The sequence below is a fragment of the Mustela nigripes genome, chromosome 15, assembly GCF_022355385.1.
Source record: "Mustela nigripes isolate SB6536 chromosome 15, MUSNIG.SB6536, whole genome shotgun sequence".
Classification (NCBI taxonomy): Eukaryota; Metazoa; Chordata; class Mammalia; order Carnivora; family Mustelidae; genus Mustela; species Mustela nigripes.
This window is the reverse complement of record NC_081571.1, coordinates 39,340,334-39,352,895: the sequence shown is the minus strand read 5'-3', so window position 1 is coordinate 39,352,895 and position 12,562 is coordinate 39,340,334. Positions and strand designations below refer to the sequence as shown.

The window sequence follows — 12,562 nt, the reverse complement described above, 5'->3', positions numbered from 1 at the left end:
GAGATACACAGGAACTCTTTCGTGACTTCTGATGAGTCTCACATAAGGGGTTTTTAAAAATCAAAACAAAACAAAAAATCCTTCTGCACACAAATTTGTCTCGATGTGTATCCAGTGACCGATGAGAAAAAGATGATCTACATTATTAGTGAAGTGCTTCCCTTGCTATCCTTGTTGCAGATTTCTACGTCACCTGTTGTGTCAAGGTAGTAATAGAGGAGGTGTGAGGACTCGGTCCGGTCTATGCAGGCGCAATACCAGGGCAGAACTGTATGAAGACTCCTGGGTACTTGTCACTGGCTGTCGCTCGCTCCCTTCCTCTCAGTACCTGCTCCCGGGGTCCCCAAAGAGTAGTAGGCAGAGTTGGAGCAGGGTCGAAGTGTCACAGTGGCGTACTCACACGGGTGTCAGAGAATGGAGAATGGGGAGGACGAGACCGCAAGGAGAGGCCCAGGAGGAACAAGCAGTAAAAAATCCCAACATGGACAAGACCAACCAGGAAAATGAAAAAAGAAAAGGACAGAATGGAGCGAGTTGCTAATAGAGGAGAGCCCTTGGCCCTTCCTCTGGAAGCTGGTGACTACTGTGTGCCTAGAGTAAATCCTAGGCAGTTCGATGTTAGGCAACCCATCCTGCAGTGTGGGTGGGACGTGATTCCCAGGCTTGGATCCACAGGCCAGGATGAGAGAAGGGAATGTGGAAAGGATTGGGGAGGCGGTGAGACAGCAGATGGAACAGTTGAGGGAAAAGCAAATCAGTCACAGTCTGCGGGCAGTTAGCTCTGACCCTCCTCATCATGACCATCAGGAGTTTTGCCTTGTGCCTTGAATCCTGATTTTTTTTTCCCCCTGAAGTTAATTGGAAGACACCCATGCTTCCTATACTTACATGTGCTTGAAGTACCTTTGTTGTAAACCTTTTGGTGTCACATGTCTCCTGTGCGTCTCCTATGACCAGCTGCTAACTGAATGTTGCATTTGACCCAATCTATAAGAGTCTGTCAGGTGGAGAGTTTTACCCTATTGCATGGCAAGGTGTTCATTATATGTTATGAAGATAATAAAGCAGTTTAAAAGTAAAGAAAGAAAGAAGGATGGAAGGAAGGAAGGAAAGAAAGAAAGAGAGAGAGGAAAAAAAAGACAAGACTTTTGGACATTTGTCATATGTGAAGAAAAAAAATTCACAAAGCCTATGGTTTCTGAAGCTGTGGTGCAGCTGGGCCCATTTATGACCCATACCTGAATTGGGCCCTTGGTTTGGCCCAGGGACTGGTATCCTTCTCAGTAGTTAAGATGGGAATGAAGGTCAACTTGCTGACCATTCTACCTCTTCTATTTATACGCCTCCTCATCCCTATGAGCTAGATAAAGCAAGCACGGGTCCAGGCCTCACTGGTTCACCAAAGGCTGACTAGAAATTGTCCTTCTCTGAACTGGGTCATGCAGCCTAATGATGCTCCCATGCCATCCCCACTGCTCAGTAATGCAGGCCCACCCTCACCCGTGGACGGACCTTTCTCTAAATTCTCACCAGGCCAAGGCAAAGCCCTGTTGTTAGACAGCATCTAACCGCACCTTTAACATCTTGAATTGGCCTATCTTGTTCACGATCATTCCACTTGTAGTGACCCTACCACAGTTGCTTGGATAACCTGTTCTACCTAAGCAGCTGATCAAAGAGAGGTAGAAGAAAGCATTAACATCATACTTGTCTCTCAGCCAATTTGGACACTGATCCCAAGTTTCCAGAAATGTGCCAGAGACTTGAATAGGAGAGGTAAGGGTCCTCATCTCCATATGCATCTGATTCCCACAGTATCTGATGCTTAGTTACCCTGTGTGGCTGATGTGGGAAAGGTTTCAGATGAGTTATGGATAAAGTATTGAAAGAGAGTGTCATGAATCTACTGGCCAAGCCAGTTCTTCACTGTGACAGTGGCATTGAGAAGTGATGGGTAAGTGTGAGGAAGACAAACCAGAGAAGATGCTAGCCATCAGAAAACAAGAAGAGGCAAGACACAAGAAATGGAAGGGAAATGTACATGTAATATTAACCATAGCCATTTGTGCAGGTCAAAGCAAATTATCAGCAATTTCAAAGTATTTAGCCTAGTAAAAGGAGGCCCAGTATGGTCTCACTTATGATACACTTCAAGAAATAAATCAGCTATGTCAAGTCACTGATTACTTTATCCAACCATGTAGTCATTCATTTAACAATAATTTATTGAGCTTCTACTATGTGCCAGGTATAGTTCTAGGCACCAGGATTTAGCAATGAGCAGGATATCCAAAAATCTCTGTGGTCAGAGTTGACATTCTGGTAAAGAAAGATAGACAATTCACAAATTGTGTGTATATGTGTACATGCATGCACACAAGCAGGGATTACATATTATGTTAGTATTTATATGTACATATAGCATCACTATCTAACATAAATCTAACATTTTGTACGTATGTGTGTGTGTGTGTTATGAAGAAAAACATGAGAAAGATAATGAGGGACAGCAGGCATGGTATACAACTGTAAATAAGGTGAGTGAGAAGGCTTCACTGATGTTTGCCCCTTGAGCAAAGATCTAAAGAAGAAAATGCAGTCATCCATGAAACTATCTGGACAAAGAACTTTCAGGCTGAGGGAACAACAGAAACATCAAGGTGACTCAAATGGACGGAGCAAAGAGGAGCCGAATAGGAGGGGGAAGTCAAACCAGTAATGGGCGCCATATCATATGGGAAGTCAAACCAGTAATGGGCGCCATATCATAGGGGACATGGGAAGGATCTGTCTTTTACTCAAAGTGGTGAGGAAGTCATTAGAGGATGTTGAGCAGAAGAGAACAATGCTCTGACATATGTTTGTCAAGAATCACTCTGGCTGCTCTGTTGAGAAGAGACCGTGTAGGATCCAGTGTGGAAGCAGGGGGAGGAGTTAGACAACTGTTCCTTCAGGGGAATTCAGGGGAGAGGGCAAGGGATAGTGACAGTCGTGGGGAGGTGTGGTCGGATTGGAGGCCTAATCTGAGAGTAGAATGAATAGTCTTTGCCGCAAGATGGGACATGAGATGTGAGAGAATCAGAGAGGTAAGGAACACTGAAGTTTTTGGTCTGAACAACTGACTGAATGGATGAAATGGGAAAATTATGGTAGCAGCAGTTATGGGGACATAGATTGAGAAGCGTTCAGTTGAGATTGCGTTGAATTTGAGATTATCTATCTGTTAGCTATCTAAGGGTCATAATATGATCATGTTTGCTCCAGAGCCAAAGCCATAAACATTTTCACATATGTATATTTTTTAAGTCCCCTCAAAGGATCATGTGGCTACATAAATACCTAGTTATTTGAAATTAACGTTATTTTTATGTTATCCCATATGTTAACATATTCTTTTTCCAAATGAACAGGAATTATAACAACTGACTGCAAAGACTGTTATACAAGAATAAACAAAGTAGAATTTGAGCCAACTTATTTAGCATATTAATCACACAATTTGGAAATCTTTGCACTAAAAAGAAACAAACATGAACACATTCTTCTGTTCCGGCTAATGCTGATTTCATTTTCAAAGTCATCTGTGTTGTCAATACTATAAAAATTAAAATCTATTGATCCGAGTTCATCCATATGTACATGAGAAGTAAAATCTGGCTATTTCTTTTTTTTTTTATTTAATTCATGAGACTCTATCTAGTGTTCAGTCATGCAGGACTGTAATTTGCTCATATGTTCTCTTTATTTTTTTAAAGTTCAGCTTATTTGACTCTCTGGTGTCAGAACAAATGCATCCCGAGTCTTCCAAAAGCATGCACGTCGTCCCTTTTTCTTTGATAGAGTCCCACGGAAGTCAGGGTCTGAGCCCTGGGCGCTCAGAACACAGGTTGTGCTGACCCCAGCCCGTTGGCTTGTGGTAATGACCGCGACTGTGGATCAGAGACAAATGGATATGCGAAGCAGAAATACAGTTATATGCATGTCGGTATTTCTGTGATTGAACTGGTTTAACTTGGGCATTTTATCACATCAATCATTTGTTTCAACAGCCTTTTAGTAAACAATAAAAAGACCGTGGGTTTCAATTAGCAGGAGAAATTCTTGGATGGCCAAAAGAATGAAAAGAGAAATGAGGGAGAGATGAGGTGCAGGATAAGGATAGAATCTTTTTTAAAAAGAGCAGAAGGGGAGCACCTGGGTGGCTCGGTGAGTTAAAGCCTCTGCCTTCGGCTCAGGTCATGATCCCAGGGTCCTGGGATGGAGCCTAACACCCAGCTCCCTGGTCAGCAGGAAGCCTGCGTCTCCCTCCTCCACTCTCCCTGCTCGTGTTCCAGCTCTCGCTGTGTCTCTCCCTGTCAAATAAATAAATAAAATCTTTAAAAAAAAAAAAAAAAAGAAAGAAAGAAAGAAAGAAAAGGAGGTAGGAAGAGGGGAAAGCAGGTAGAGCGGGAGGGTCGGAGGGGAGGAACCAGTGACTCCCCCAATCCAGCTTTGTGTTTATTATGTTTTCACCAGTTTTTATGTTCCTCCGGTGTCCTCGCTTTTGTGGTAGGTAGTTTTGAAGATTCTGATTAGGCTGACATGGTGATTTCCCTCCATTTCCTTCCTCTCTTCATCACCCCTTATTCTATTAATCCCCAGAGAGAGAGCTTTGACAGAGATAGGCATGCCTATTAGCCTAGACATAACATTTTGATCGAAATAAAAATACAGTGTGAGTAGCTGGTGATACAATTAACCGCATACTCCATTTTAACCTCAAGATGACCTGGGATTCCTCCCCAACACCTCCTAAGAAAAGAACAGACTCATAGTCAGCAAGAAGGGCAATACATCTGTAATCTTTTGCTCAGCCTGCTATAGGAGGGAATAAAGTACTTGCATAGGGAAGGCTGCAGACTGGTATTTTTAAATTAAATCATCCAGATAATTGCACAATTCTTGATATCATTACACTAATATACACACAGACTGAGCTAAAGGCTGGTCTGCCACAGTAACGTTTTATGCAACCACTTAAGGGCTTAGGTGCAATCACTGAGCTCACCTTCCTGTATTATTTTTCAGTTGCTAGATTTAAAAGAAAAGTAAACACGTCCAAAAAAAAAAAAAAAAGCTAGGACGAAGAAGGAAAGATGAGTGATTTGATCATCACGAACCCCAGAGCCCTGTTAAAAAGTATTTGTACTTTAAAAAATCTTTTTTGCTGAAAGCTTTTTCGGGAGAAATAAATTATACTGACTCTATATAAATAAAAGCAGAAAGAGCAAAGACGAACATGAACATATATTACCAATGCCATTCATCAAATATAGTTGACACTTCAATCTAATCCGGCAAATGAAAACACAGAAGTTTATAGAGTTATAGGAAGTAAGCAATTTAAACACACCAGGGCACAAGGTCACCCAACACACAACTAGGAAGATGTTCCCTTTTCTTTTCTCTTTTTCTTTCTTTCTTCAGTCTGAATCTCTCAAATCCCAATGGATATCCATCCTTCTCACAGGGCGAAGGGATCTTTAAATCAGATAATTAATAAGAGCAGTCCAAAGGTTCCTTAACAGGCCCACCTTTCTCCAGTGTCATCAATGAAAAGGACATTTCATGCATCTTGTACTGTCACTATGGTACCAGTTTCCCCTTTCCATAATAAATTCACACATTTCTTAACTAATTAGCTCATTAATTTTCAATGTGATTCCCAGTAAAAACTCTTTGAGATAGTTAATCTTTCTAAAAGTGTGTGAGGTTGCAAAAAAAAAAAAAAAAAAAACAGTTCTTGGAGCCCCGTCACCCCCAATCCCCAACAGTCTGCATGGGCGGGGCAGTGCAGAGCTGCAAAAACACATCATATTTGTTTTTTGGAAGCAAACCTCTGAGGCCGCTTTATAACCAGAAATCATATCCGTGTCATGCAGATGCCGTGGTAAACTTTACGGTTCCAATTAGGAACGGACAGTTTTCAATGCACTGCTCAAACACTTCGCTAGTCTATATGTAAATACTTCACTAAAACCTCTGAACGGTGATGGGGTTCAATATTAATATCGCAAATTAAAGATGACATCGGAATGCCTACTATCTAGAAGAGCGATCAGCGCTTGTGGCGAGGCAATAATCCGCGGCTTAAGCAACTTTCAAGCACCGTGGGGGAAAAAACAAATGTGATGGAGCTTGGAAATTGCACTGGTGCGTGAAGAACATACCGTATTAAAGAGCAACTGCTGATTGACCCGGCGATGAAGTGGAGGATATGACCATATGCTTCCATAAAGGACATTTGGAAATGGCTCCCAGATGATCCCCCGAGAACTCCTGACTATTACCTGGTGTATTCCCATTAATTGACAATGTAAACTTTATCTGTAACAGGGACATAAGCTGTCACAATAACGGCCTGCCCTCCTGGGAGGAAAAAATTACCTGAATAATTACCTGGCCCCGCGTATCTTACCTGACAGAAATATCAAAGTGTTAGGATGGCTGGATTTCCCTTAAGTGCTGTGGGCATTGCCTTGGAAAGAGGAATGGTCTCGACTTCTTTCCTCGGATACTTCGAAAGGGGGAAATAGGTATGTTAACCTGGGGACCGGGAGCACAACACAAGAGGTGGAAGATTATTCAAAGCAGAGTTTCTAATCCTAAACACGAGGCTAGGGATTATATGCCATATGCTAAGAATATGATTCTGGGTCTGCTTCCTTTGGTAAATCCTGGTATCCCTAGAGAGAGTCATAATAAAGACCGTTGTAAGAGGATGTACCAGGCATAAGACCTAAGGCCAAGAATCTCCACAGAGGAAACTGAGCAATTCTAAGACATGGCCCTGCCATTTCTTCCTTGACGCTGGGACAAAGCCAAGAAGGCAGGATGAACACACCTGTGAGTAGATGTTGTGTGCCCCTGACGGTGTCAGCAGGGGGTCTAAAGAATCAACTCTGGAGAAAGGCTGCTGGATTTCAAATCCTAGCTCGGCTACGTCCCCGCTGTGTTACTTAATCTCTGGCCTTTAGTTTTTCTCTGTAAAATGTAGCTTCCTTATAGGTCAGAGCCTGGTGAACGTGCTTTAGCCACCAGCTCGGATCACTGTTTCCTGCCTGAGAGCAGTCTAAGGATATTTTTAGGGCAACGTAAGAGTCCCGTGGTTCTTCTGACCTCCGTTCATCCTCTCTCTGCTTCCAAAGTGGGAACAGAAATGTTGAGACTCTCCCACGACCCACTTCAGCTGTGTCTGCCTGGCTCCCCCGGGGAAGCCACATCTTCGGCCACGGCTGCTGCTAAAGCCGCTGATCCAACCAGCGATCCCCCATGGGCACCCTCTCCTCTAGGGGCAGAGGGCTGGGTCATCAGCTGGGGCCACAAGCACCTTTTGTCCACACTGCCTTTCTTTTAACTACATCTTTCCACAAGTTACTCTGCTTCCAAGCACGGGAAGGTAGACCTAGCACCATGCGGATCATCTAGCCACCCCACTGTGAACACCTGTTCTCCCACTTCCCCCGTAACTATGGAAAGTTCCAGTCTCCTGAATTGCATAGCACCAACTCCACTGGTTTGGTGCAGGCCACTGAAATGACCTCCTAAGTACACAATTTGTGTTAGAATCCTTGTTCCGGGGCCTAAGACATTTTAGTTGGTGCCTTTTCTGATGGAGTAACAGAGCCTAAAATGGGTTGGGGAACCACAGTGGCTGCTCGGGTTTGGGTGTTACAGATGCTGTGTCAACGGCGACAACAAGGCAGGCAGCCGTCAGCAGGTGAGCGGAGTAAGAAATGACCATCCACAGTGCTGTCGTATGCAAATCCTGATGACTTCTATTCACAGCCTTCCCTTTTCCTGAACATTCTCGTTTTCCAAGAGGCTTTCATCTCAGGTTAGAAGAAAAGAAACCGGACATGGAAACGGTACCGAAGAGACAGTGGCTTTGTACTCTAATTGCCGTGAGTGAAGAGACAGGGTGGGAAGAACAGTGGCCTCGTAGGGTTGAGATTTTTCTCCCCAGCACCTTCTCCAGGAGGCTGACACAAATGGGAGGTTGTGACATGAGAACAATCTCCCTGGAACAATCACCCACCGCAACTACACAATCCATAATGGCTGGAATAGAGAAAGCCAACAGTAATAAAGGCTCATTATTCCCTTGCCTCTGTGAGATCAAACAATACTCAGGTTGATGGAGGTTACACTTTCATGTCTCCTGAAAAGTCCATATTTCTGGATATACCTGAACTACCAAGAGTTTTCCTAAGGTAAGGTTAAAAAAATAATTGTGGTTTAGGCGTGTGTTTCAAAAGGAGAACCAACTGCTCTTTAAGTTCCGTGCAAGAACAACAGAAACCCTGAATATAGACAGAAGGTCTGACCCATTGTGCAGCGAAAGAAAAATAAAGCTAGGGCCGCCCGTGAATGCCTGCCTTGAATTCAGGCGTAGTCCGAGTGGGTAGGACAGGCAGGAGGTGTGATGATTTTTTAATGGCTGCTTCGGCAGAGATGTTCACACCAGCATTGTTCTTGGGGAAAAAGCGTCCATTCTGTGAGATACTTGTCACACTCCAATTAAAAACAGATTTATTGTCAAGGGGTTGTAGATTATCGGTTTCCTTCCACCTGTAGTTTGTCTATTGTTGAAAAATCTTACATAAAGAAAAAGTTAGAGGCCGAGAAGAGCTTTTTATAAGTCCAGAGTGGGAAAATATTGCCACTTAAAAAATACTATTTCTGAGAGAAAGCAGAGGTGTCAGAGACAAAGAGAAAAAGAGGGAGAGGTGTCAGTCAGTCAATAGTATTTATTGAACACTCACTGTGTGGGGAGAACACAAAGGGTATAATAGACTCAGCACTTGTTCTCCAGGAGCTTGGAAGCTGATGGAAGAACAGGCATTAACAGGAGGAGACCCTTGTAAAGCACACGATTAATTGCAACTCTGAAGAGGGGTGTGTGTGTGTGTGCATGTGCGTGTGCGTGTGTGTGGGTGTGTAGGCACATTCGTGTTTGTTTGTATCTAAAAGGAGCTTGAAAGTAAGAAACAGCCATGGTAATGAGATCAGAGAATAAACGCCGCTGAACACAGGAGAAATGATATGAGAATACAAATTATCCTGTAGCACCTTTGTCTTTCAGTTGACTCTTCTCTGAGTGTAAATCAGACGCAGAAATATAACACAGGATACCTTTCTTGTCATTGGGACATCGAGTAACTGGCATCCTACCATGTCTGATAGCTAACGCTTCAAAGATATGCATCACATGTATTACTGTTCCACCTCACGGAAGGGATCTGACTTGAAAATGCGCTGACAGGGAGCCATATTGGGGAACAGAAATTGTTTACGAAATTGCTTGGTCTGTGGGTGAATCCAGGCCCTCATTTAGAATTCATTATTTTATAAACTGCACAAAGGGATTTCCAAGTTGTCAAGCTTGGTTTGTAAAAAATAAAATAAAAAAGATATGATAAAATGTCTGGCACAAGCTTTTCTGACTTTAATTTTTTTTCTCCGTACTATTCATCTTCTCAGTCATAGCGGGTACTCCATCAGCTGTGATAGCTGCTATTTTCTCTGGATTTAGATCAAACAACCTCAGAACATCCATCAGGGCCATTTTTACATCCTTTCTCCTTTGATGCCAAACCCCAAAGATTCCCCATCATGTACAGTCTGCAAGTTGTGGGGCTGACAAGCATTAGTAACCTTGGAATGTCACCCAGACACCAGCTTTCATCCTGGAGGAGGCTAATGAATTTTGCTGCAACCAACTTGGTCTTGAAATGATTTTTCTTCGGGTCACCTTTCATAGTTAAAATAGTTTGCTTTCTTATAGTTTACTTTTCCTCTGCTGAGTGAGAGCGGCAGAGGGGATGGAGCCAGGGGACAGGAGCGTCTGGAGCACAAAATTGTGATAACTGCTTTTAACGCTGTGTATTTTTAAAGCAGCTGGGCAAAACTCTAATTTCTTAGTGTCCTCATTTGCTACATGTCATCATAAAGGTAGAGTCGCAATGTAGGATTTTCAACTTTTTAAGCACAAGATTCCCTTAAAAAATAAATATATGACTATAGACACATAATCTGCTTTGAAGATATGTGAGTCTAAGAAATTAAAGTTTGGCCCAGATGGTTAAAAAAAATACACCGTGTTAGACACAGGGACCAAAATTTTGTGCCCCAGATTCTTGTCCTCAGATTTGATCTCTGCCATTTTTACTTCGCAGATGAAAAATAAACTACAGGGTGGCCTGGGTGTCTCAGTCTGTTAAGCATCTGCCTTCAGCTCAGGCCATGATCCCAGGCTCCTGGGATCCAGCCCCTGCTAGCTGTGTCTCTGTCTCTCTCAAAATAAATAAATAAAACCTTTTTAAAAAGTAAACTACAAGAAAGCCAATTATTTTAACTATGAGAAATGACCTTTAAAATCTTTCTCTCTCTGTCTCTCACACACACACATACACATTCCCATCTAGAATTATCTATATTTGGTACATCTTCAAGGAGAAAATGCAGAATGACATAAAGTGAACTTAATACTGGATCTTATTAAGAACAGTAGCCACTCCACAGCCTTGAAGAGGCTAGTAAGCACACATGTGAGATGGATCAAGGGTCAGTGCAGCGGAGACACGCATAAAAATTTGCCTGTTATTCTAAATAACATCGTCTCAGATTTAAGAGCCGCTGCTCTAGGCCTATAAAAGGCAATAACCATTTCTGGTCTATAACGTGCTCACGGTAGAGCAGTGCTGATGTGGCCCAAGTCACGGGTTCAAAGTCGGGATTCAGGAGTTCACGCAGTTAATATTCATCGAAGAGTAGCCACAGGCGTTCTCCAGCATTCACCCATCCATTGCTAAAAGACACAATAGACCCTCAAAATTTTAAATCCGAATAAATTAATGCATGCATCTTTGTAAACTAAGTTTCCTTCCCTCTCCCCAGCGCACGGCTGCTCCCACAGTCATCTGCAGGTCCAACATCTTCAGGGACTCCCGCCCACCTCAATACGGCCCACAGGCCTAGGGCCCTTGGAAAGCCGCACCCAACGGGAGACTGTCTCCGAGCCCGCACTCCTGGACTGCACGCGCTCCACCCGGGCCTGTCTCACGCGCGCCGCGCCCGAAGATCCGCTGGAGGGCGCCAGCGCCCTCCCTGAGAAGGCGCGCGCTGGAGCTCAGAGCCGCAGGCCAGTGCTAGCAGGGGACTGTAGCAGTCCCTGAGGACTTCGCATCCTTTGACCTCTGGAGAGGAGGGAGTGCCTCTCCCACTTTGTATCACCCCTTCTCAGCTAGGCATCCAAAGAGCAGGTGTCTCACCTAACCGGCTATGAAAACAGCTCCTCAGCCTCGCCCGCCCCCACTATCCATCCCTATCTGAGATGTGCCCCACGCTGGCCTCCCAGGCCTTGTGGCCTCCACACCTGTCCGGCACCTGCACCCCCCACTGCAGCGTCTTGGGGCAACTACCGTGGTGCCTCTTGATCTGCATCCAGATCACCTGGGGACCTCGCGTTAAAATGCAAATTCTGATTTAGCCAGGCTGCCCTGGGCCTGCATTCATCAGCAGGGACAAGGCTCAAAATTTAAGGGGCTACAAAAAACTCAGTAATCAAGATAAATAGTATCCTAATGCAATATTCATAATACCTAATTCAATATTTGAAATGTAATATTTATTTATAATTAAGCTATTTTAATATATTAAAATTAATGTTTATTACCCATTAAATATTAACAGAATAAATATTTATAGAAATATTTAATTAACACAATATTGATAATATTTAATGCAATGAAAAATGCAAACCAATACCCCCCCCAAATCTGTGATGAACAAATTATCCAAATTTTAATTACAGGACTAAAGAGCTCAAGGGATGTTCACCACATTTTCAGCAGCCAGAGGGCACAGCCAAAAACATTGTTACTTCCTTTGAGAGGTTACTCACCCCCACCCCACTTTACCAATGAGGCATCAGTCTGCTAATTTGGGTGCAGGCTAAGACCATTGAGAGATCTAGGACATCTCATCTTACCTTGCAACAACCACGGGAAGTAATTACAATTAGCTGAGGAAACGTATTCTGAGCAGTGGTTCTCAACTATGCACTTAGCAGTGCCTTGAAACATTCTGGGTAGTCACAGATCTGAGTGGCCTTCTGGCATCTGGTGGGGAGGTGGCGAGGTGGGACTAAGCATCCTACAACACACAGGACAGCTCCTCACAACAAAGAATTATTTGTCCCAAAATGTCAATAGTGCCAGCGCTAAGAAGCCATGCTTTAAAATTAGGGTACTATATATAGATTACATCATGGATAACAAATATGGTAACTGAGTTTGAACTAAAGTTTTCTGACTTGTAAGTTTTTTTCTACTCATCATCTACCCCCAGAAGAAAGAAAGCATTTCTACTTTTAACCCTGGACATTGACTTAGTCACAATAAATATTTCTTCTGTGTGTGTAAAGGTACGATATAAGAAAATTAATACTCTGAGAGTCTTTGGGGAAAAGCCTGTTGGGTGACAAATAGCAAAGGTTAGGAAGAGCTGCTAAGTATCACCA

General features: G+C 43.3%; 1 pseudogene; it reads left to right on the top strand.

Moving 5' to 3' along the window:
- Positions 1-414: 414 nt before the first annotated feature.
- LOC132002903 (protein BEX1-like) lies at positions 415-828 on the top strand (annotated as a pseudogene).
- The last annotated feature ends 11,734 nt before the right edge of the window (positions 829-12,562 follow it).